This window comes from Rhipicephalus sanguineus, chromosome 3 (assembly GCF_013339695.2).
Source record: "Rhipicephalus sanguineus isolate Rsan-2018 chromosome 3, BIME_Rsan_1.4, whole genome shotgun sequence".
In the NCBI taxonomy this organism is placed as follows: Eukaryota; Metazoa; Arthropoda; class Arachnida; order Ixodida; family Ixodidae; genus Rhipicephalus; species Rhipicephalus sanguineus.
The window spans coordinates 150,935,416-150,962,359 of NC_051178.1; the positions used below are offsets into that span (position 1 = coordinate 150,935,416).

Below are 26,944 nucleotides of genomic sequence, written 5' to 3' on the forward strand. Positions count from 1 at the left end.
CGATATTGCTTTTTCGTTTACCTCATCAGATAAAGGTAACTCTTAAATTTGCTAGTAACGCCTTTTCGTAACCATCGACCTCTACGTCAGACTACTAGTGAATAAGCGCCGCCATAATTCCCTGTGTTAAGCGCGATGAGAATAAGCAAGTAACATAGCATGTTGGATTAAACGAATGATTTCGAATGAAAGCCTCAAATGAAGTAAAGATCTTTGTTACGCAATCGTATTCTCGATGAAAATAATTTCTTTACGAAAGTACATTGTCGTACAGTGAACGCGCGCCATAATGATTTCGAGTGAAAGCCTCGAATGAAGTATAGATGTTTGTTACGCAATCGTATTCTCGATTAAAATAATTTCTTTATGAATGTACATTGTCGTACAGTGAACGCGCGCACATCCGCTGTTCTTAAGCTCTAACCATAAATTTAACTCTTTACTTTCTACAGGTCCTGAACAAGTTCCCTGGAGCACGTGCAAGACTGGCTTGCGCAGAGTTAGAGTAGCAGGAAAGGTAAGACACGCTGGTTTCCTGCTCACTGTTTTCTTTATAGTTGGCCACGTAATTGGTACATGGAAAGTGCTTACATCTAACTTGTGTGCCGCCGCTCTAGCTTGGTGGTCACGGTGCTGGGCTGCTGAACCCTCCGCTATGGCGTCTTTCATCGCCTGAGTCGTCTCGGGGAGTCAAAATAACCAACCAACCGACCGACCGACCGACCGACAAACCGACCCAACCATTCAACTAAACTACCAACCAATCAACCACATGTGATTAGCAAAAACAACGAAACCTACAGATAATTAAGCCAAGGAAAGCATAGAAGGCATTATGTGTTGTTTTTTTTAACTTTAGTGCACTAACACGGCATAAATTGAAATGAATTAAAGTGGACGAAAAAAGCCTGTTCCATCGGTCGGGCCCAAACCCACAATCTTGACCTGTCACAAACATGTTTTTCAAGTCTGTTGCATTTTGTAAAGAAATAATTTTAATACTCAGTTGGCATACATTCAAATTATCCCATATGTTGCTTTGAATCACGACATGCCCCCGCCCGCTCCCCATTCTCTTTCAGAAAAGATATCTCAACGGGCTTTATTTTTTAAGGCCGCTTAATTTATCTGTTCCTCACGAAGCAGTCCCCTTTCGTAGCGCACAACAAGTGTTCCTGAAGTTTCGGAAGCAATTCATCGCTACTATTTCAAACCTGCAAGCTTCTTCATCTGCCATTCGGATCTCACTGAATCCTCCCCAAAACGTTGCAACTGAAAAACTGAAAACTTTCTCACTTTGTATTCTTCCTGAAACGCCCCGTTTCGAACGATGACTGAGTAGAAGGCTGGTGAAGTAAGCCCAAAATTAAAAAAAAGAAAGGCCACGTCAGCGTGTGCCAGGTGGCGGATTATGGTTTCTCTTCTTTCCATCTGAGTCAATTTGTGCAGGTACGCGGAGGCAAAGTTGGCTATATAAATCACTGGCAATCGGCAGCTGTTATCGTGGGCGAAAGCGCCTTTACCAATTAGCTCTTTTTCTTCGCCCCTTTTAATTTCGCGCTCCCCTTCCAGGAAACCTTTCCATCTTCTTTTTAGTTCCCATCCGAATTCAAGCTTTTATTTTTTTCCCCATAAAAATGTTATTCGCTTTCCCCCGTGCTCGCTCCGTCTCCCCTTCGCACCTAATTCCCCGGGAGATTGTTCCTTATTTTTGAAGATTAACGATAAGTGGATTATGGGATTCTCCCTTCTTCTGTCATTACGACCCAGGGCCGGCCGTGTTCACAAAAATATGCTATGCGAAATATTTCACTGAAAGAATGCTTGAAACGGCCCTCATACTGGAGATATCATTATCGAAGTCATCGGACCAATCGCAAAAATCGCTTACGCTGGAAAAGCTTTGCTAATTAGACCCAAATCCGTCCCTCTCCAGCTCATGGCCTGGAATCTGCTCTTAATCATCACTATACTGAATCATCATCACCATATTATTGTTATTATTATTATTATTATTATTATTATTATTATTATTATTATTATTATTATTATTATTATTATTATTATTATTATTATTATTATTATTATTATTATTATTATTTACTAACATTCTTAAAACACGGAAGACAGTGCATATGGGACGAGGCGTGTATTTGCGCGAATTGGGAAAATAAAGAAATACAAGCCTAAAGCGTATAAAGTACTAGCACCCTCTATTCACGTATTTCGAAGGCAAAAACCATTTTGTCACACAAACCAACAGACGTTAATAAAATGAGCATGATTAGAAATAACCCTGTTCTCCAACTGCATGATCGAGAGCTTGGAAAGAGTTGTATTCTTTGCCTGATATACGAGAAGGTACTAACACTAAAAGCTTTTATTGTAGGGCATCGTGTAATGTGAATCGGAATACCATAAAGAAAAAAAAGCGCCTATCGGCCTACCGGCCTAGTTCCATGATACTGTGATCGGTGCTTATGTCGCAGTTTTTTCAAGAGAGCTGCAGGCTTTACTTTACAAAGGACACGAACCCAGACAGAGACTCGTCGGCTGCTTCGCAGGGCGAGCGTCCGGAACTCTGTTCATCGACTTTTAGGGCGACACACGGCTGCATACACGTGATCCTCCTATGCCGCGCAGTTAATTAGGACACGCGCGCTCGTTGGTGAGATTACAGCTATGAATTAAACAACAACACTCGCCCGACGCGCCTCCCTTCTGCGTAGGTCGTTAAGCTTTAATGCGCGAGAAAGCCCTGCATGGCATACCTGCTTCCTAAAATTACGGCAGCCGATGTGACAAAGCCTCGACGCCGCCTCATGCGGGAAACTCATACATACTTCCTGGCGCACTGGATCGCGTTAGAACCGATATACACGCAGTTTGCTCGTCTCGTTTCTCGTTGGCGACGAGGCGCGAATATATGCATGCGCCAGGAACCATTTCGTGCACGCCTACGCGCCGCACGGAGCTCGCTTGCTGGCGTTCGCAAACGAGACGCCAGAGCCAGCAAGCACGTGTGACGGCTACAAAATTGACAGCGTGTATTTGAAGCAGGATAGTTTATTAGGCTCGTAATGAAGTGTTTGCAAGCTATGTCACATCTTTACGGTGTTCATGCTGGTTATAATTAGCGGACACACTGATAGCACCCGCTGACCCAAAGGTCAAGCAATCGAATCCCGGCCGCGGCGGCCGCATTTTCGACAGAGGCGAAAATGCTTGAGGCCCATGTATTTAGATTTAGGTGCACGTTAAAGAACCCCATGTGTGTCGAAATTTCCGGAGCCTTCCACTACGGCGTCCCTTATGTTTATCGTGGTTTTGGGACTTAAAACCCCAATAATTATTATAAATAGAGTCCGCGGCACTCTTCTCCTTCTTCTAAGAAAACATCATCTCATCGTAATTACAGTGGCCAGTATCCCTGCCTCTCCCGTGATTCCCCGATCCCCAAAACCAATGGCACCACGTTCCAGGGAACTACGATTCAGCCCAAAAGACTTCGGCGTTAGACTTCGGCCCTCACTTTGGTGTCATTCTTTTAATTTGTAATCTTGAAAGCTAGTTAACTTGGCAGGAAAACCGAGACTAGCGGTATAGTGACCTTCCTGTTCACTGTTTCCAACAGAAGCTCATTACTTAAAAACTTCTGGATTAATAGCTTCGATGATGTTAGTTTTGAGATGGCATCCTCTGTGGTGCGTTCCGGTCTCTGAGAAAATTCTCCGGCAGTCTTGGTCCTCCCTGCTAGTTGTGTCTAATATGCAAGTTATGAAGCGCGTGATTCCGAAAGCGCCATGAACAGGCCACTCAAGTTTTTATTGTCTCATCACTGCACGTTCAACGGTTTCTTTTCCACTTTTTATTCGGCGGCTTCCCATTTATGTTCACAATCCAAAACAGAAAGCGGGAGCGAAAGCCATCGTTAAAAACGTTATTGCATTCTCAACTTCCAATAACGATTGTGTCCCGAGAAGCACAGCCCCCATATATTTCGTCCCACGGAACAAACATAGTACAGTTTGTGTGTCATGCAGGTATACGTTTATGCACGCGCATAACGATTTAGGCATAGTTGTATGGCTAAATTAGAGCGAACTTAATGTAAATTTAAGTGCAACAATGTCAAAAACAACTTCAGCAGAGGTAAAGAGCAAACGTGACCGCAGCGGCGCCTGAAAAAGTGGCAAGACATTTAATTGAACTGAATACTCCAGAAACTACAGCGAGCGTACCACGAATAAACGAAACGCCAAAGACGTAGAGTGTGTCGCTACTGCGGAAGCCTTTTTATGGCACTCAGTAACGGTAGATTCTGTGGAATATACATGTTCGGTGAAGGTAGCGGAACTTCAAAAAAAAAAAAAAAAACGCGGATCCTCCGAGACTGCCTCTGATCACGAAGGATAATTGGACAACCTGCTTTGAAGTCGGTAGAGCCGAACTGGCTTCGTGCAAAGGACGGAAAGTGTCTTTCACTCATTAGTTAAGCAATAGTCTTTTCTGTACTGCGTGCCGCTTTTGAAGTGCAGAGTGACCGAACGAGCTCCTTGTGATCACAAGTCCTTCAGCATTTTTGTTGTACAGGCCTTTGAACACATCCGCCTAATAAGCGTAAGGCTTTGTCCTTATAAGTGGCGCGATGACCTAGGTCTAAACTTTTCCTTCCGACTAGCACAACGTGAACATCATGAAAACTATGCCGTATTTTGGAACGTTGCTCATATAATACGAATAATTGAGATCAAAGTGAAGTGTGTCGCATCTGTGGAGTAGTATAAGGTCGATTCGAGCTGTAGTCTCATATGCGTGAGCTCCCCAGCATTTTTTAAAAGTACTAACCCTTCGTTAAAAAAAAAACAAAAAACATAGCAACATACAGAAACGGTAGAGCAGCGTTTCTGGGACGGGCGCTAGACAAAGTCCCGAGTTTTATTCTTCCGGATTCAGATATGTTATGTAGTGGCGAAGCAAACCCGTGGGTTCACGTACAGGCTTAAAAATATGCAGGACTGACAGCCAGCAGAGGAAAGCAAGCGTGACCTATTTCTTGGACGGGCTTCTTATTTTTGTATGTGTGTTCTGTCCTGGGGTCCAAGCACCCTTATTTAGTTTGTTATTTTTTTCTCTGGCAAAATGTCAAAGGAAATGTCAGCTCGCATTTGCATTTACATATCCTCGTGCTGGTTGAGAACGACTGCATGCAAACACCTATTTTGCATATCCTAGCAAAATGCGTCTCTGTGTGCATGAGAGTAAAGAAAAAGGGAAAGAGAGAAAGAGAAAGACAGACAAAAGGAGAGGAGGTAAAGCATGGTCAGAGACTCGCACTGTCTGCCGGAGGCCTACTTTTGATCAGGGCATAACGTAGCCAAGTCTTACTAATGAGTGTATTCGCTTTTACACGCATAAGGCGACTTGTTCTCCATGTTATCACTGTGTTACAATGACTGCGCGAACCTCCTTCAATAGCAGAGACAAAAAAGCATTTCCACTGCTTCGTGAAACGTGAATTTCGCAAGTGCTGCTGTTGTTTGTGCGAGGTCAAGTTTGTGCATATAACCTCGTTACGCAGAATTGGCTTCTTTTCGTTCCATCGCCATACTTGATTGATGATGTCATTGAGGCAAAGGGTATGACACAAATGTGTATATGATGCACTAGAGATTTTCATAACATATCGTCACTGCTCAATGCGTCTTCTTAGTTTCCCAACCCTTTCCTTCTCTCCACAATCTACGTACACGTAAGGGCGTAGAGGCGCAGACGCGAAGTAACGCACCAAAATCTCCACCACGTAGTTTGCCACTTTACCGTTGCTTTTGAGCCTGCGGTCATCTTTTCCAAATATCTCCGTAGCAGCTATATCAATTTAATGTTGTCGCTAATGATGACTCTGACTCAATAAAGAAAAAAAAAACCTGCAGATGCCGAGAAAGCTTCTGAACAGATTCAACGTTACAGCCAGGCTCATAGTGTTCGTGAAGCATGTCTATATCTGCATATTCCTTTCCTTCAATTAAACGTACGCATGAAAACGCTCGTTCGCGCCGGCTACCTTTCTGCTCCGTCATACAGTAATATGAGGAACACTGGAAACACCAAAATCATGGAAATACAGAAGCACTCGTAAACATCCTGGTTCCCGCAATCTCAATGGCGGGAGTTGCTGAGCAGGAATACTTACAAATATGGCGCCCGACAGTTTCATCAGCACGTTTAATTTGAAAGGCCACGGTTAAGCCGGATAATTGGAGATCTCCACAAAAGTAAGAGTTAACACGTAAGAGCAGAGCGTGAAGCATATTGCGCAAGTAACAGCCGCGGAGTCCGCGGCCTTCAATGAGAACGGCAGCTATCGGTTTCACTAATCGATCGTTGCCTTAATGGTGCCATAAATTGATGTAGAGATATCGTCCACTTCAAAGAAAAGATCACTTTTTTTGCATTTGTTTTCCTGGAGGCGAAGCCCGTCGGCTTTCATTTACAGCACCCGCGTAGATCCGCCGAGACGTGTAGAAAGAATTTTTTTTTTTTACTCCTGTCTCGGAAGCTTCTTTCTTATAAACGAGCCCAATATCGCAACGATTTTCAGTGCACACTTTAACGCATCTAAAAGCGCCTGATTGTTGCAGATGACTTCTGTAATAGCATCTGAGTTGCGTCCAGTGTGCGTCCAATGTAACGTCCAAGAAGATCTGCATCATGTTCTTTGTGAGTGCAAGCGATACGCATCAGAGAGCCAGTCTCTGAAGGCGGCCTTGCATCTTCAACGGGGATCGTGCTTAGAGTTGCGACATGTTCTGGGCCCATGGCAAAGCAGCACCTGTGCGCTACGTGCCACGAAAGCGCTGTTGACTTTCTTGCGGGCCACGAGCCTGAACGAAACTTTGTAAACTAGTGTGGCTGTATGTGTTATGCGTTTATCACTGTATATATCATAATCGTCACCCAGCACCTGGAGTAGCATGTCAGACGAACAGCCAGGCAAACATCTCTAGATTCATTAAAATGTTTATCTCTCTCTCTCTCTCTCTCTGAGTTGCGTAGCACCCTGAAACAGCCAATCGATTTTAAGGCTTAAGACATAAATAGGTATCATATGTTACTCCATGAAATATTAAAAACCAGTAGGTTAAGGTTGTGCCAAACTGAAGAAACGCTTTTTTCAAAAAATTCCCCTCCTTCATTATATGAAATAATGCATTTTGCCAAGTGAAACATTCTATCTCTTTTGAAGGTGCATAAAAATGATACTGTCTACCTCCTGATGTCCGATGTGCAAACTACGAATAAAAGCTTAGCACGCCTAGTCAAAATCTGGTCGAGCTGCCAGCTTCTATGAAGCGCTGTATTAACAAAATTTTCGCCGATGGAAAGGAAAAGTCCAGGGTGCTGCCAACGGCACAGACGTTCAAACATTACCGAATTTTCAGACGTTCTCAGTTAGCTTCGCTAAAGTTTCGCTGAAGTGACTGTCTATATAGATGATTGGGTGTAAGCTAGTGCATTCCTGATGTGTAAGACTTCGTGTTACGTTGTAATTGAAAAGCAGATATTGAAAAATAAAGAGTATTTTGGAGAGCTAACAGCTGCTCTCGTAAAATTTATTGATAAGACATCGCGATAACTATAACTTTCACACAAACATCCCATTTGCTTTGTCATTGCTTTTTTTTATTTAAATATCGCTTCTCCATTTTTGTAAAGAACTAGACGCGCATAAAAGCTGTCCAAGCCGTGAAAAACACGCTAAAGCACAGCTGCGTCGTGGAAATTGCCGAAAACAGAGTATAACGAACCCAATTCATTAGTCCTCCAACTGGATTAATTGAAACAATGGGTCATTTTGAGTATTTCGGCGCGAGGGTCTCTTCAGCGATACGACCGCCGGGTAACGCCTAGAATGAAGTGTCAGCCATGAAGAGTGAAATTAAATATTCAGAAAGGCGAGACATGCAGAGTAAGAAGCGGTAGAATAAGCTACTGAACACGTAAAAGAAAGACCAAAATAAAAATAAATGTAAAGAACACATACAAACAGAAATGTTGAAGGATGTTGTGTTGTGGGACACGGCCCGTTCGTAAACGACGTTTCAGTGCTTTCCTCTCGTAAAATGCTGGCTCCTTAAATAAAATACCCATACTGAAAGAACCGACCTGGTTCGTGTTTTTCCTAAACAAGTTTAGACGGCACTTCGTCGGCGACAAACTCATATATATGTTCATTCGCATAGAGGGGCCGCTTGTATGAGGTACTCACCTCCAGGGTGCGAGCCGAGAGCTTTTAATTTTGCGCATCTCGAGGGGCACGGCACAACATCCGGGCTTGACGACGTCGTGACGTCGTAGAAGCCTCGCGCTACGCGGCGCACTCCTGTATCACTCCAGTTTTCTTCCTTTCGACAGGAAAAGAAAAAAAGAAGAAAACTAAATTTACGCGCGAAGTTTGCCGTATCGCTGTAATGGCTTGTGATGAGCTCCTTCGTACTTTCTGCTCGCACTGTTCTTTATTGTTTCGTTTTGCGAACTTCGCGCGTAGACGCTACTTCGAGTTCTTTAAACGACCTCTGCACTCAGGCTGTTCCTTTTTTTTCCCTTCCGCATCGCGGATGAAAATCACTCGTGTTAGGATGTAATATGCGGCTGAGATGTACGGATAGGGTTATTATCTTGCGGAAGCCACTGAAGACCGTACTCAATTTCAGCCGAAATTCGAAAACGTTGAACCCCTCCCCCCGCTCACCCCTTTCTTACTCCTTTCTTATTTTCTTTTCTTCATAAACACGACCTTCTAGAGGCCCAATATGACAGCTGTGCTCAATTGGGAAGCGATGGAGAACATGTGTCGTGCTCTAGCGCTTTGGTATTTATGTTTATCTTTTTTTTTTTTGCTTTCGTGCATGCGTGCGGTTTAAGTGGGAATTTTAAGCCTTCTGGATGCAATAAGAGTTCTTGGTTACGTTAGCGGGTGGGTTCAAGTGCTATTCGCATCTAAATATACCCGCGACTGGATTTCTAAAATAACGAAAGGGATCTTTGAGAACGCAGGAAGGGAAGTTGAATGAATGAATAAATAAATAAATAAATAAAATAAACCAATAAGAAAGGAAAGAGAGAGAGAGGAAACGGCGCGAGGTGCACACGCATCACATGGGCATTTATTCTGCTTGCTCAAAGCAGGAAAGGCCATTTAAGTGGGTTCTTCAGTGCCGAGCACAAGCAATAAAGGAATGAAGGAAGACGCATAAGGCGTGGTGTTCGAGTGTCGTTCGGACGGACGGGCACCGTGGTGAATCGGCAGTCCGGACATTTCTGGAAAGGAAATAAAAGAAGAAGGAGGAAGAAGAGGAGGACATTAGTGTCCTAGGGGAGACGACTTAGCCGCTTGTTCCTTTATGTGCTTCTTTTATACCATTCTTCTTTCTCCATCGGGTATTTTCGTGGTTTTGGAAAAGGCCGTTTTCACGGAGGACACAGCGGCCGGCGGTCGTCGGGAACAATGAAAGAAAAAAAAAAGAACTGGTGGACCAAAAAGAAAATGACCAAAGATGCAAAAGAACAAAAAAAGAAAGAAAGAAGGGATTGATCGAATAGAACGTGGGCTGTTTCATATGTCGTCTGGATTTTCGTTGTTTACATCGAAAAAGCAAGGACCCGGCCGAGTGCTTCGCGGCTCCTTTCTTTTGTAGCTTCATTTTTATCCTCAGATCTCCGGGCAGGTGCCGCAATCAATTCCATTGGCCACAAAGCGAGTTTCGCCGGCGTTAGCTAAATGGAGATTGGTCGAACTGACTCAGGTCTCGACCACTCGCGAGGGAGAGAATGTGCGCGTAGTTCGTTGGTTGGCGTATGCCTTAATGTGACGAGTTTTTGCGAAAACCGGCGCTATCTGACGGTAGCAAGAAAAGCAGCTTGGGCTTATCGCTACGTAAGTGAAATAGCACACACTGAGACAAGGACGAGGTGAGAAAGGCAGAGAGCTTGAGAAATGAGGTGATATCGTGGCTTACAATAGTGCGAGCTTAGGCTTGTTGGTGAAGCATTATGAATTGAAACAGCGTACGTATACGACCAGGACACAGAAATGCAGCGCTGTCGTGTTGCCTTTCTGTGTCCTAGTCGTATACGTGCGCTGTTTGACTCATAATGCTCTCATGGCCCCGTATTCACAAGAAACCTCGTAGGCTGTAAATGTTCTTAAGAGGACATTTTAGCCAATCCACGTGCTGGATTAGCGAATGCAGCTGGCCAATTGAAAGAAAAAACAAAAGAAGACCCCGTTGAATTCTTAATTCTCTTCTCTGATACTTCTTTGGGCTTCAGGAACACCGATCTGTGAGAATGCGGCGTTGCTTACATGTACCGACAGCTATTACCTGCCCCCCGCATTTTTTATCAATCCTGGAGAGACTCGACGCCATCCTGTTTCGTTAACGATGTTAGGTATTGTCCGTATAGATTTATAGAATGTGACATGTTAGCAGCGCCACAGAAAAGAACGCAGATCAAAAATAGAAGACGAGACGGGCCGTGCGGTCTGTCTTTTCTTAGTGCTGCTGACATATGCGATTACTCAAACCAGCTAGACCAGATTTCTGCTACAACAGATGAGCTTTATGGAATTGTGTATACGAGGGTTAGGTATTTACTGAAACACTGTTGCAGAGTATTAAACACAAATGAAACACACGAACCAGATTTGTAGATGCGGCACAGGATGTCATTTGTTCCGGTGGACGATGTGAAATTCCTGGAGAATATATATATATATATATATATATATATATATATATATATATATATATATATATATAGTTCCCGATTTTGATTACTGCGCAGGCGTCCCATGACTGAATGCTCATACACATACAGGAGAAATTGCCTCGATGAAAGGAGCACAATAGTCCCGTTATCAGTCTCCAACGAAATCGGCAAATAAATATCAAACAACTTGTGATTGCTCTCGCAGATAGTTACATCAACCCAGGAATGCTTAGTGGCTATACGGCCCTGTGTTGCTGAGGTCGATGACTCGATCCCAGTCGCTGCGGCTGAACTTTGATGGGGTCTAAATGCAGAAACGCTAGTGCGCCTAGAAAGAACCCCAGGTCCACTACCAGGACGTGGCTGATAATCAGGTCGTAGTTTTGGCGTCTAAAATCCAAAAATAAAGCTAGCGAAGTGTTCACTGTAAAAGTGTTAACGTATACCATGGCTTTTGTGCACTATGTGGTACCAGAAAGACCACGCCTCCTCACAAAAAGAGAACAACAAAATCATAACGTATGGAAGCAACAGCTTCCTCTGAGAAAAATCCTCGTTGTTGTTCCCCTCCGTAAAAAGCACAGCGCTTTTTTTTTTCTTCTTTCTTATAAGCGCTTCAAGTGCGTTCTTGCGTGAGACCGAAGAAGCTGACCAGTATTTTTCGTCATCCGTGAACAATTGCATTTCAGCGACGCTCACACGAACCGACAGCGCATTGTCCGTGAGTGCCGTTTTATAACGGCGCTTTTGCCGGGAGTCGTTGCCTGACAGACCAAACAGAAAAGAAAAAGGAGAAGTCAATGGAAATAACCTGACCGGGGTTTCTTGCAGCGGCCGCAAACGATAGCGGTTCTGGTGACTTATCATTCGGTCACCACGCTTGCTATAGGGAGAGGACGCTGCGCAGAAAACACATGCTTTGCCGGGGCCTGGATATTTGTCCCAACGCTTTCGTGTCGTCATCTCTGCAACCACTGCATTCTTCGAGTTTTAAAAAAGAATAAAAAAAAAAGACAAGAAGAAGGACACAGCCGCGGGACAGACGTAGTTACTCGAAATCCGATCCTGTCCAGTGATTTTGTCCTGCACTCTGACTCGAGCTTGGCGAGCTCGAAAGGACAAAAAAAAAAAAGAAAGAAACACTGCCGGGACCCTACAGCGTTTCGTACGCCTCGCTTCTTTCTCTTCAGTCGAAATTGAACCGATGCTCTGGGATTACATCCTGTTCTGGTAGGTCGTGTTCCTATTGGCAAGACCCTGGTTTATACGGCCGCTTTTTTTTTTTTCATTTATACCATTTTACTTCCTTATATGAGTCGGTCACGCTTTGGAGACAACAAATCAGCTTCGACATTGGCTGCGTGCTCAGTTTTCGCTCTGTTCGGGTGGATTCGGCTTGTTCCGCAACGAAAATCTTTTTTTTTTCCCGCCGGGCTTTGAGTCGAAAGTGGGCAGATTGGAAACTACGGTGCGTGCTAGTGGTCACGTGGTATTCGCAGTTTCACGTATACAACGCTGAGCATAGTTCCTTAACCTACAGGCTTGCGGATAACATCAATTGGCCTATACGCTCCTTTTCGTACTAACAAGGCTGTGGAAGCTTCGAAAGCAGTACCGCAGCTAGAAGTCCTTCATGAGTGTTTTGCAATGTAGTTTTTTTTTGTCTGCGACTACGGATAACAGGCTCATATAAAACAACTTCAACTCGTGCGCGTAAGTTTGCATCAAATCATCCGTAATATTTCTGCTCATTTGTGCTTCGAGTACACGACATGCTATGCCTCGGTCGCCAGCACAAATGACGCGCAGCGCGGCCACTCGCTTCAAATGCCTGTCGCACAGTCTGGTTCGGTTGGTGAAATACGGGGTGTTCATAAATGTTTACCCTGACAACAAAACAATGTTATATACAAAACTATGACGTCCGTCCGTGTACTAAACAAGACATATTTCGCGCGATAATCCCATCAGACATAATTTTACTTGAAATGTAAGGCGTACCAATTATGGACTTTCATATCCGCGCACTACTGAGAGGCAGCGAATGCAAAGCAGTCAAATTAATATGTCTAGCACGCGCAGCATTGTATATTATTCATGAAATGGTGTTTATACAGAGACGCCGAGAAAGTTGCTAGCAAATATTGCATGCACTCATTCTTACGAGTGACACGAAGTCCGCGATAAACATTCCGACTCAGCGTTGCTTAAAATAAAGCGGGGAAGGAGCTAATGTTGTTCGCATTTAACAACCGTTTACCATCCGCTCTACTTCGACTTGGCCACACAAAGCGCAGCTTACAGGCTTACAATTTTCCCGTCTCGAATATCGCAAACGCGCCTGTCGAAAACGTTTAATAATCCGTGGTGGGACACGAGAAGAAAATCGCGAAGTAATTTTACGATTGTGGAAGTGAATGCCAAGCCTATACTCCGGAATCTGTGCGTGTACACTGCAAGCAACGGCGCTGATGAAAACTAGCGGTTCAAAAGCCTATATAGAAAGACCGCGACAACTTTTTTTTCTACCGGCATTTCGACGGAAGTTTTTCGCGTTCACCTTCTCCTTGTGACACATTGTGTTCAGAAAAACGAAAGTTTGAGGCAAAGGAAGCGTTTCTGCGAATTAAACGCCGCAATTTTCGTTGCCACTCCCTGAAACTTTCGTCTTACACCTATTTCCAATTCTGCGCTGCTCCTGAGCAGGTGCTTGTGGCGTCGACACTCGTGCCGAAAAGCATCGGGCTATGTCCTGCGGGCCTCTTTGCGACACGTGGTGCGATTGCACGGAACCAACGTCGTCCCGGGAGCCTTCGCACCTTAACTAGGGAATGGATTGCGTGCCGCCGTTTTTTTCCACGATTGTCCCTCCATTCCGTTTTATACTTTTTTTCCACACTTTCTTTTCCAACGACACGCATTATCACGACGTCGCTCTTAAAGGTGATGGCTGCGAGCGTAACCTAGTTTTTGCATCGCGCGCTGTTCCCTTCCATGTACGTACGCGCGCAGCTGGCCTTCAACTAGGGCGAGAGTGCGCAGGTGCTTACATATTATTTCAAACGAAGGAGGAATTCGCGCTTTAGCAAAAACGAGCGCCTTCTTTCTTGGCCTGCGGCGCTTGCCTCAAGGTAGCACGCAACTTTTCTCGTAAACAGAGCTTCCCCCAAATGCTCGGAAAGCCTTTGCGTTAACGGCATTCTCCGAGGATGTATCATTTTTTGAACGTTTGCTTTCCGTCTGTTTACACCTCCCAAACATCGTTTCGCGCGCGTGTAGCTTCCAAGGTATGCTAAAAAGAAACGATCAAATTTACTGACGGACGTACTTCGGGGGCACCTCAGGTAAACGCCGCGCAAGTTTTCTTGGAAAGGAAAAGTGAAATGGCTTTAGGTTTTTAGTTGCGTTGCGAAAGGCGGGACCCTATAATAACAACAAAAAGAAAGTTTAAGCCTTGGAAGGAAGCTTTGCGTGCTCGTTCATCGATGGCCTCGAAGCGTACGCCCTGTAATTTCCCTAGCGACTTTAAGTATAAATGATGAGTGTTGGTATAAGCAAAGTCGATTACTTGATGTCGGGATCGAATAACAAAAAAAGAATTTGGAGGCACGGAAACGGCTCTTGTCTGATGATTGAGTTTAACGACACTAGCGCTTATTATTGTCAGTCATTTGCGAGTACGGTGCTGTGTATACTGGTGTATAGTGACGCCCATAAATGAGCGTCAGATAACTTCCGGTTCAATGGTCCGTTATCTTCAGCCGCACTCGTTCGCTAGAGCTCGTCGACACTTCGAGATTCGAGAACCGCAGCGTAACGGCCGCCATTTCCTTTTTTCGGTTCGCCCCGGCTGTCGCGAGCATTCGCACGTTCCGATTGTGCTTGCGTAATTAATTATTGCCGCTGAATTCCTAGCGCGCGCTTCTGGCCGCGCCGCGCCGCAGCTCTAATTAAAATCAAATTCGTCGCGCCATTGTTGGGAGAGCGACCACGAAATTAAAAATCGCGCCCGCTTCATTGTCGCGAGGAACGTGTACTCGACACAGGAACGGAGAGTCGCAAAACGAAAGCAAGGAATGATGTAAGCAATTGTTTCGTCTCGTTCTGTCTTTCGCGGACGAAAAAGGGAACCTGCTGGTTATACGAAAGTAAGTGAACATATAGACTGTATACATTAAAATCGAAGCAGTACAGTGCGCTCTTTTTCTGCGCTCAGATCTAGGGGGCGTATCTCTCGGGGATCCCCAAATAACAATGGGACTCCTCTTCTGAACGAACACCGGCCTAAGAGACAATGCGTGCGGACGACGAGGTTGAAAAGAAATGGTGCGAGAGATTGCAGCCTACTTGCTCGTCGAGATGAAAGAAAGATGGAAGAATTGGAACGTAAAAAAAAAAGGTGACCGTAAATGCGTACGAAGTAGAAAATGGCGTCGTGTTTTGAGCCGACGGCTTCTGAGAATAACACAATATATGGCCATGTGTACACTATTCCCCATCCTTTTTGAATCTGTTTGCTGGCAACCTGAATTAAAGATTCACGAGAAACAAAAATGTTTTAATCACGAGACTAAAATTTAGCTTTCAGTTACCGCGCGAACGTGGTACTTCATATTAAACTTGGCATTTAACAAACGCTGCGTCAGGGACTTCTTAAAGGTAACTTCTGTACGTAAGGAAATTATTGCGCTCAAGAAAACTGACACGAACGCGCAAAAGAACGCAAAAGTATAATTACATTGGAAGCAGTCGAGAAACGTCGCGTTAGGAAGCAGTTAAGCTATAGTTTTATTTATCTGCAGTAATCGTTGTCCACATAGTGCATTCCGGGCTCCTTCGAAAGGAGAGAGAGAGAGAGAGAGACTCTTTATAGGAAAAACAGAAATTTTTGCCGGCGTCAGTATATAACCGCTGGCATGCTACTCTGTGTAGGGATGAGGAAGGGGATTGACAGACTAAAGAAGAGAGGGAAGGAAATAATAATAAAAAGAAAGAATATAAAAAAATGAAATGCGCAAGTGAACCTGATAGAAATATTTACACAGCGACGGGTTTTACAGTCCCTGTTTAAATACTTGTCAAACATTGGCCTAGTAGGAAAGCTTTAACGATTGCATGATTATTTCATACAGCAAAGGCTTCACTTACCTGACACACTCCTTCGAAAGGAATTGCAAAGCAACGCATCGCCTCTTGCAATTGCGATACTTGTGCACACGATGCGACACTCGCCGAGCATGAAAACAATTTCTCTTTTACATGAGTCATGTATATGCAAGTACTTGTATGTAACTGTTCAACTTCATTTAGGTGCTTAGAGTGTCAAGTTGAGAGCAAGATTTTATGACGTTATATGGAGTTCTATGGAGGATGATTAGCTATAAGCGCATTAGCAGCTGGTGGTTCTCGAGACACGCAACCGGGCAATGTCAAATTTCATTCACGTGCTGTGCACGGATTCTGCAATGAGAAGACACGGACGACGAAGGGTTGTCTAAAATTTCACAACTGACAATGTACTTACCTTCGGTGCTTCGGCTCTGGGCTTCAGCCACAGGAAAGGTTTTGATGGCGTTTGAAGTTAACCTTCACGAAACAAAACGAACACTTTAAATTACTACTTGTATAAGTTTTCTTATAACAGTAAAGATTTAATTACAAAATAGTCGGGCTTTTTTTTTCTATTATTCTAATTCATAGTCGCGCTAATGATTAAAGTGTCTGATCTGAATGTTTGAAAAAACATTTATTGTACTCCTTCCTCTTTACGTACGCTTTTCTTTTTTTTCGGTTATCGATATTCAATACTCGAAATAACTAAAAAAATCATATAATAAATTCTTGGCCAATCCCCCAGAGTGGGTATGAGCCATAGCAGAGGATACAACAACAACAACATTCACGAGCCCTATTGACTTTGCGCACATTAGTACCGCCACAGCTGGAACTCCTGAAATTATTGTGGGTACCAGGTCACTGCGGGATACAATTAAATGAATTGGCCGATTCTTTAGCCCGGGCTTCCCTCGATGGACCAATAATTTCGGTACTCCCAGAAGTAGAACACATAGCAGCGATCAGATATAGAAAATTAGCAATTTGTACAGATATGATGGAAACTATAACTAAATGGACAGAATATCAACACCTTAAATTTCCATGGAAACCTAAGTGGAGTCAATCTAGAAACTTTGAGGTTATTATTTCAAAATTTCGGTGCCGTGTACCCCCATTAAACTTATATTTACACAGACCTGGTTTGGCGATATCACCCCTTTGCCCATTTTGCGAAGAAACAGAATCTATTGAACATTATTTTATATCATGCCGCAACTATTCTATAATTAGGAAAAGACTTCTGGTTATTCCATTTTCGACGATTGGTTTAAGTTTAACTGCAGAAAATGTTCTAAATTTCGGTGCCTCTGTTTTGGGACATTGTCATAGAGAAATTTTTGATGCTGTGTGTAATTTCATCTTAGCAACTAAACGTATTCCAACGTAAGGTCTAATTCAAGAAATACTGGAAAAATACTCGCGACATAATTATAAAATGTGATTAAAAGTAAGTCATAGAGTCAAATTTGGTCGGGTCAGGTAAACTCAGCTGTCTGGTCGGCTCAAAATTGCAATTAATGTAAGTATCCTCCATAGGCTATAATACCTTTTGTAATTTGATTGCTCTGTATCTTCGCGTTTTTTCTACTTTTGTAATAGGGAGGTATAAAAAAATTAATGTAATTATCATCCATAGGCTACAATAATTTTTCTTGGCCAATCCCCAGAGTGGGTATGTGCCAAAATTGGTAGGCTTCAATCAATCAATCAACTTTCGCTCGGCATGGACTACGCATATTCGTAGCGATACATATCCTTCGCCCGCTTTGACGGGCATCGTCCACGGCTGTCATGTAAGTGTATTTGCAGCCTTATTTTGAGAGTATATTGAGCAAGACGTCCTAAACTAGTAAAGGACCCAAACGCATCTGCCCCCGAGCATCCGCTTCAAATATCGGGCACTCGACGTACAGGTGGAAATGCACGAAGAAGCTAAAGAAAGAAAATGGCCGCGTATCTGCGTGCTTCGCTGCAAATGTCGTCAAAAGATGATAGAGGAGCGCTGCGTTAGAGTTTCTGTATATGCTACCTTTGGGTAGCAGAGTTGCGCATAGGTCTGGCTAGCAACCATGGCTATGTCGCGAAGTCTCACTCCGTTTTTGCAGGCGACATGCCTACCGGGTCACCGGTCGACATGTTTGGCGTGTCGAAGACCGGTGATTTACTTTAATGTGAATGACTAGTGTTAATCCAGTTCGCTGCAGCGGCGCCATCGAGAAATACAAAAATGGGCCCCGGCGTCAGCTTCTCCGCAGCGCATGGTTGCTCGCGGTGTTTGGAAGACAGATGCGCAACTCTGCTACCTAAAGGTAGCATATGCAGTAATTCTACGCTGCGTTAGAGTCTACGCTGCGTTAGAGTCACTGTAACTCTACGCTGCGTTAGAGTTACTGTATATGCTACCTTTAGGTAGCAGAGTTGCGCATATGTCTTCCAAACGCCGCTAGCAGCCATGCATTGCGGAGAAACTGACGCTCAGGCTAATTTTTGTATTTTTAGACTCCGCCGCTGCAGCGAACTGAATAACATTAGTCATCGATAATCAATGTTTATCGCCGGTCTTCCACATGCCGGACATGTTAATTGTCGACACGGTAGGCATGTTGCCTGCACAAACGGAGTGCTACTTCACCGCATAGCTGTGGTTGCTAGCCAGACCTATGCGCAACTCTGTTACCTAAAGGTAGCATATACAGTAACTCTACGCTGCGTTAGAGTCACTGTATATGCTACCTTTAGGTAGCAGAGTTGCGCATAGGTCCGGCTAGCAACCACAGCTATGCGGTGAAGTCGCACTTCGTTTTTGCAGGCGACATTGCTACCGTGTCGCCGATTAACCTGTCTGGCGTGTCGAAGACCGGCGATAAAGTTTGGCTGTCGATGGCTAGTGTTAATTCAGTTCGCTGCAGCGGCAGCGTCATGAAATAAAAAAAATTGGCCCAAGCGGCAGCTTCTCCGCAATGCATGGTTGCTAGCGGCGTTGGAAGACAGATGCGCAACTCTGCTACCTAAAGGTAGCATATACAGTAACTCTAACGCAGCGCCATCTGGAACTACGTCGGGAAACGAGCTTGTGTAGAGGGCACGGAGGAGGAAAGTTCTCTCCTTCCTCCGTGGCAGAGGGCTTTCGTCAGCGCGTCGCATTTTCAGCGCAGCTTAAGAAACTAGGGCCTTTGGAATTAAGTATCTAAGTATTTCCTATTAAAGGAACACACCGCCTAATATTTACCTAGTGATGTTGCGCCTCAGATATGCGTAATATTTACTCTTTGATCGACAACGTTCACAAGTATGAACAGCAGTACCAGTTCAACATAGGTGGGTGGTAAGCAAGTGGTTCAACTTTAGCCGGGTGGCTGAATCGGGTGACAGACAGACAAACGGAAAGACAGACAGACCAAAATTTCTGCGTTTAAGTTCCCCAAGAAATGCTATCGCCTTTAAAAAGATTGAAGTTGCGTTAGACACGTTCTACCGCAGCGGTTGCTCCGTTACCGAAGCTGCGCAATGACTCGATCTCTCAATGTACACCTCCTAGCTCACTTCAAAACGAGCCGCATGCTTTGCATAGCAAAAGTGCTCCGCTACAGCAATACGCCACCTAGGGGTATCTCCAGAGAAAAATTTTGTTTCAAGCTAGCCGAAGTTTCGCGACACTTCAGCTTTGCAGTTTTTACAAGCATGGTGATTATCGTAACGGACGTGTGATATGTAAGCGGCGCATGTGGACACGGAGAAAAAAAAGTGAAACAAAAAGTCACAGCTTCGCCGCAAGGGCGAAGCAATGAATGCGATAGCAAGAAACTAATGCTATACGAAGGGAAGCTCGCCAATGGATACTCTCAGTTTGAACAGCGCTCCTGTTGCAAAGGCGGTCAAAGCAGCGAAGGAAACTAGAGTGCTTCAAGTGTCGAGCTGTGACACTTGATAGTTCGCGCTCATCTTCTGTTTGTTCGTTTAGCGGCGTCCCTTGAGCATGCCCTTGAGCTCGAATGACTTTCGTACGCTCCGTAACATGAGCGCGGACATCACGGTGAAAGCGTGAAACATCCCTCTTCCCCTCAGCACGAGAAAACCGCGCGAGCAGACAGCGGAAGGGCAAGGTTCTCCCTGCGCAAACATAACAAGAAGCGAGCGCGCTCGCCGACGACCTTTAAATCCACCCGTCGCGCTCCTAACGCCATCTCGCTGGTAATGAAGAAACGCTTATAAGCGCCTAGCGTCTCTGAGTCCGTCCAGCGGTAAATGGTGTGTATATAACGCTCGCCGTTAGCTACGTGGCGGATCTGCGTTTGGTGGCGTAGTGGATAGCGCCACTCGCTGCGGAGCAAGAGGTCCCTGGTTCGATTCCGCGCTTCGGAAGCATTTTTCTGAATTATTTTTCTTTGGGGCTTTTATATATATATATATACATACTTATACATATACGGTGCATGACGGCGACGGCGACGGCAAAATTCAGCCGAGACTGTCCATATAATTGCTATCGCAATAAAAAGACGGTGCTCGGCGGTGTCAAATGGTTAGACCTGCGCATATGCATGGAGAAGACGTAAGGAGAAAAAAATCTTTCAAAATGAGAAAGTTTCGGGCGGGGAGATGGGGGGGGGGGGCGGCGGGGGGTGAGGCATGGGTGTGGCGTTCTGCGATAACTTCGAAACTAGACGTCCTCCATAACGATGATCGAGAAAGGCATGGCTTATATGGCGACTTTGATTTAGATTGTACCGACAACGCTGAAGTGATATACTGCAGGTCAAAAGCCAGAACCCTGTGTCGCATCTCTGTAGGCACAGAAAAAAAGGCACGCTCTTTAACCTTTCGCATCGATTAACTTACCTTTGCAGAACACGCTTTCCTACTCTCCACTTCGCAGTTTCCATAGCAACAAAGACGCCCTGGTGTATTTATCCATATACATATATCGTTCACTCTGGTGCAGTTGCCCACGCTTCGTTGGTGTAATGTATGCACGTTCGCTCATGCACGCCTGCGAAAAGCCAACGTGTTATGCTCCCCGCGGGCTTCCGAGAGGACCGAGCGCCGTGGAGCGGAGAGTCCTCGCGCCTGAACGCACTTAGCGCGCATGCTAGCGCATGCAGTTATAGGGGAAAGCTTATACTTGTCACGTCTACGAGACAGGTAGAAATATGCATCTCGTTTACTCTTCAGCTTTTGTTTGTTCCTTCGGTAATACGTCTAGATTACCTCGCGAAACCCCGCGTAATTGCGCTGGGGGCCAAATAGCGCGAGAACGCACGCTGAGACCAAGCGAGCGATCACCCGACACGCACCCGGAATCTCCAGCTAATTTGGTTTGTTATGCAGCGCTCTGCTTGCTCCTTGCTTGCTACAGTGCAAGGCGTGACTGCGCCTACAGGTGCGACGGCAGTGCGGCGGCAGAAAAACCCGACTGAAGGGTGATGTATATATATATATATATATATATATATAATATAATATATATATATATATATATATTATAATAGCTAATAAATATATATATATATCTTAATATATCCTATCTAATATCTATATATATAATATATAATATATTATATATTATATATATTTATAATAATAGATATATATATATTATATATATATATCTATATAATATATATATATATATATATATATATAATATATATATTATATAAATATATATAATATATATATATATATATATCTATATTCATATATTGGAGAGCATTCGCTTAAGCCATGGAGCACTGCAGGAAAGAAGAAGAAGTGACATTCGACGTTCCACATTTGCTCGAAATAGCGGTAAAGCAGGAATGCTTTGTGAACAGTCGCTGATGCGTACATCAGAAAAAAAACACAATAGATATGCTAGACTGTTTATCATATTCGAAACAGACATCCTTATTGCGCCAACGATAGTCTTTTTTGACTTCGCCCTCTACGTTTTCGCTTGCATCTCTTTCACTGTCCTTTTGTCGGGTTTGGTTAACTCGAGTCACATGTAGTTTATTCAACGGTAGCCAGAATCTTCGCTTTCTCATTTTTGGCATGGGCTGAATGCTATGCTGGATCAGTGTTCCAAGTTTGTAGCTATAGTGAGCGTTGAAACGAGCAAATGCTCCTACCCACTCAGTCAGCCATGTAAGTTCTCCGCATCGTGCTAATGTGCAAAGCTTGCCTTCTTTTCTACCGTCATAAATATTAGCAGCTAATGAAATCGGTAATATTTTGCAGGTAGAGCATGGTACCTCTGGAATACCATGCAATACTATCGACGGCACGTGAGCACTAAATGTGATTTCCGATCAGGGCTACGGTTCTTCCGTCATATCCCGGTTCAGCACCTGTCGATCCGATAGGCCTTGCGATTAGCACAGCCCCATTCAAAGAAAAAAAATAAGAGAAAGCTGTCGGATGGAGCTGTCTGTGAGAATAAGCAACAAGCAAACAAATCGTCGAGCGCTCAAGTACGGCAACTCGTGTGTCTCCGCAACTTTGGTGATATCGATAGTATATATTTTTTTTCTTCCCTGCCCGTTTCCCGGCTTCCGGCCTCCGCTGCAGCTCACCTCATGCATACATGAACGAAAATGCCTCTCCCTTGGCCGCCCCTTCTTTTTCTGCACTGCAGTGCGGTTTCTCCTTCCGAATGGCTGATGGGCGAGTTAGGCGTCCATCGCATCGGCACAGGCGGGAGCGGAAATGTTGCAGGATCGCCACGAAAGGACGTGCATAATTAAGGGCATGGTCGCCCCCCTCTTTACTCCAACACACCGGTTCTTTCATTTTCTCGCTTACTTATGCTCTTCTTTTTTCCTATGGGCCTGCCAATGGATAGCACTGGCGTAGCGCCTTCTATATACACAGCAAGTGCGCACACCCCGTGCACAGCTGCGCCAAATCGCGCGAATGCGCGAATCGTTAGAAAGCCGCTTCCCCTTGGGACGTAGGTCGACGCTGCCAAACTAGTTAGTTGGTTTTAACTCGTGCGCAAACGTCTATAATTTCGATTGTACTAGCTGGGTGGGCTTCTATTGAAGACGCGGTTTCTATGGCGCTCGGACGACCCGATTAAATAACGATCCTATTCGGTGTGTAAATGAATGGAAAGTGATTACGCGAGCATCGATAAACATTGGACCGAATCCGCAAAGCTTTTCGTGTCGTAACTGTTCCTCGTCATTGGCCTGCTAGCTTGGCTAGTATGTCCGGCATCAGGATTGACTTAAATTTTATGTTACCAAAACTATTAGCCGAAGCCGTTTATGTGCGTAAGGGCCAAGGAGAGAAAAACCTCCGCAACAGTAAAACAAGAACAAAAAAAATGACACACGGTTTCTCATGCATTCACCTAAGACGACTCGAAGGCAAAGGCGATGTTCTTTCTTCCTTTTTTTTTTTTCTTCTCAGTCGGTTGTACTGACAGGAGGACGCCTAAGAGGACGCTTGTAGTTTAATTTATCTCAGAAACCTAAGACACTGGTATTTTCTGAGAAACCTTTTCGTCTGAAAGTTGTATCGCCTGCAGGAAGCAAAAGTTAGATCAGTACATGTTAACATCCATGCCGGCCTCAGTATAATATGCACTGGAGTTCAAGTTTAGTGTCAAGGGCATTCCGGTTCAGGTCCTGTGTCAGCATTGTATTGACATATCCGAAAGATCTATAGGTCCTTTAACTTATACTACGTCGCGTGACGATGTGTTCACACAAACAACGCGTCCAGCCTTTGTCACGGGGGCGCTGGTGAGCAATCCAATCGGGCACGCGGCTACACAAAACAAGGTGGTCCACTAATGACCTGTTCAGGGGACACGTGTGAAAGGCGGCTCGTTAAGACGGTCACCCTTCGCACCATTGCTTTTTTCTTTTTGGCGTGGCTTTACGCTGTCACATAGGCTTGATAATGTAATCACGCCACGCGCGCCTATGGTGCGAAGCCGGGGAACAGGATACAGAGCGGACAATACAAGCCGCTTCCAATAGTCTTCGGAGAAAAAAAGCCGATACACACGACGAGGAACAACGCCGGCGGTACTTCCCGGTCCCTTTGTTTTTCTCACGGCTGGTTTCCCCTTCTGTCTAGACGACACAAAGGCGACGCCTAGAGCCCACGCCTTAGCAACAGTCTCCGCCCATTGCTTTCCATGCTTTTTACGAGACGCTTTGTCGGCCGCGTTCGATGCGGAAATTTGATTTGTCGCCAAGGTTCCCGGCAACCGCACCTATACAGGTGGCAAGGGAACGTTGTGAATTGGATTTAGAAGTCCGCTGGCCACCGCTGGTGTGGAGTAGTGTCCTGATGCTATTTGTAGAGTTCTTTTTATTATCTATGTTTATCTACGATTACTCTCATTTCATATTGTGCCGCCCATGAATTTTCCACTGAAAGTCATGTGGTCAGGCATCCAGGGACAATATAGGCCTGTTGCTTTCTGGACTCCCGTATACCAAGAATTTTCCACTAGCATTTCCCTCGTGTGCAAACTGAGGCACTGATTTCAAGAGAACTCTTTTTTCTTGCTGTTAATACCACCCCCAAATTGTATGTGGAAGCCATCAGAATGTGCCATACTCTACATATTGACCGAGAAGTAAGCGCCTTAACTTCGCAGGTTATCAGAAACTCTAAAGCTAAGAAAACCGCGTGTCGCAAAGGTCATGGACTGCATCGGTAGAAGGGGTTTAATAACCAATACTATGTTGCTTACCGCGATCGATTTGGGCATTCGGAGTACTACGTAAAGGCTTTCTTAACTCAGAGCATCCTGTTAACTTAGTAGCGGCGTTCAATAGAAGGATAATAATGGAAAGGCAAGTGGTTTAACCAGGATGAGCCCAGTTGAATACTCCACACTGACGATGACAATAAACGGAGGGAAAGATTGGGAGATTAAGAGAAGGAAATGTTGGCGGCACGCACGTGCACAGATAAACAAGATTTGATCATGCAGTCTATGACATGAGGTGTATATAAGTTAGGGAACCTCAAAAATACACAGAGAACGCTAACTTGCGTGTCCCCCAACCACGAACACTTCGGCTCAGAAGCGTATACAAACGTTGCACATCACGGACACACGAGACCGCTGTTTGCGGGTCTTTTGTTTCTCTAATGGTTGCCAAATTTGCTTTTGGTGCTTTTCAGCGTGTATAAATACATGTCAGCATTGAAAGCACGCGCTTCTGTGCGTACTGCTTACTAGAAGAGTGACTTTGTAATGTAAACGTGCTAAGCAAAGCTGTAACTAGTGTTGTTCTCCATATTCGCAGGTGACGGCAACCACGTGGCTTACATCTAAAGCCAACAATGCATTGGGGTGCAGTCGTCTTAGTTCTCGGTGCTGTTGCATCGCAGCTTGCTGATGGGTAAGAAATATGACTGACTCGAATTGTTCTGCTATAAATTCACCACCCCATTACTTGATACTTGTGTCTATTGAATGGTGTTCGTCAACTTGAAGAGCGAAATCTAGCGGCTTCAAATAATGCACGATAAGCATTGCTAGGCTCATTGATGTTGTATGAAATCTCTAGCTTCATAGTACAGAAGTAAGAACTACCAAGGGCTGATCCTACATTAAGAGCACTTGCGTACAATGCAAGAGAGTAGACATGCCTGTAGACCTTGCATCTAGTCAAAAAAGCCCGCCAAGTGCAGCCCTTTTGTGTGATTTACATTGTTAAAGTTTGTTGTTAGAGGAGGGGATCACATAGCAAGCTTTTATTTTCGATGTTTTTAGGAACAACCATGAAACGGATACTGCCAATTCGATAGTGTACAAAATTTCAGGATGTAGGTGGACGCAGTACACATTCTTGTCCAGGGCCCTCGCGTAAATTACATCTTTATTAAAATGGTAGAAACATCCTTTATGTTAAACGCTTTTATGTGAACGCACCCACAAGAAAGAAAAACAAACAAATAGCAATGAAAATTATTATTTTTATTGCACCATGTGTTATGAGTGGCATATACACAGGAATATTCTTCGTGAATGGGAGCTAATCACTCGAAAGCAACTGGACGTATAGGAATTAGCAGGCCATTAAATCAACATCTGAAAATAAGAAGCCTTTCGAACGCATCTGTGCGACCCAATGTTGCTAAAAGTACCCAGGACAGTGCGTAAGTAGTTGTCACGCTTCTACTCTATATCTATGTGACATACACTCATTATTATGTGACAGATCGTTTAGAACGTTTATGGCAGAGACGCACATGTGGAGCGATTGCCGTCCCAGCCTGGTAGGCTAGCCACGCGCCCGTATAAAACGCTTGCCAAGAAACAAGGTAATATCTACAAACATTACGTTGTCATTTCTTTCTATTGCTTACTGTGTCTCTAAGAAATGTTCGTTCAGACTCGAATAGCAAATTTACACCCGAAACTGCGTTGTGTAACTGTAGAAACTGTCTACGAAAGTAAATCGTTGTTGATCGCTATACCGCATTCTGTCTAGCTTTCACGATCTGGCTTCCACAACATTTTTTTTAACTTTCATTTTTTTTTCTTGCACAGCGGGTACATCTTCACGGCACCGAAAATACTGCGTAGCGAAACGGACGCCCTGTTCCGGCTAACGCTCACGGACGTCAAAGAAGACGGCAAGGTGACGGTCCGGCTTCTCAAGTACAATAACGACAGCGTCGTCTTGGCGGAACAAGAGTACGACATCAAGAACGGTACGTTCGATTGCCCTTTCGATCACACTTCTCGGCAATCTCCGTCTCTTAGTTGCCAGCACAATCTCTTTTACGTTCATCGTGAACGTTCACGTCTAAAAGCTTGCACCTCCCTGAAAAAAAAAAAGTGCATGAATGCTAATGCCTGCGAGAATCAATTTGTAGGAAAGTTTATAATTCGCTTAATGTGCTGTGAACGCGGACGTGGTTTTTGCCTAACAGACGCGCTGTGCAGAGACCGTTCACGCGCTGCACAGTCCTTGAATCTCCAAACACAGTTGTTACCTTACCATAATGAACCTCTTGCCTAACCATAATGAACAAGTTTCTGCGCGTCATTAATAACCGCGTCTCTAGCTAACCTGAGGCTTTGTGTCGCGCC

At 44.5% G+C, this 26,944-nt stretch overlaps 1 long non-coding RNA gene across 1 annotated transcript; it reads left to right on the forward strand.

The window, feature by feature from the left end:
* Window positions 1–445: 445 nt before the first annotated feature.
* On the forward strand, window positions 446–26,583 carry LOC119387462 (uncharacterized). Its single transcript, XR_005182506.2, has 3 exons — window positions 446–517; window positions 25,149–25,244; window positions 26,399–26,583. It is a non-coding gene; the product is annotated as an uncharacterized LOC119387462 (long non-coding RNA).
* Window positions 26,584–26,944: the final 361 nt, after the last annotated feature.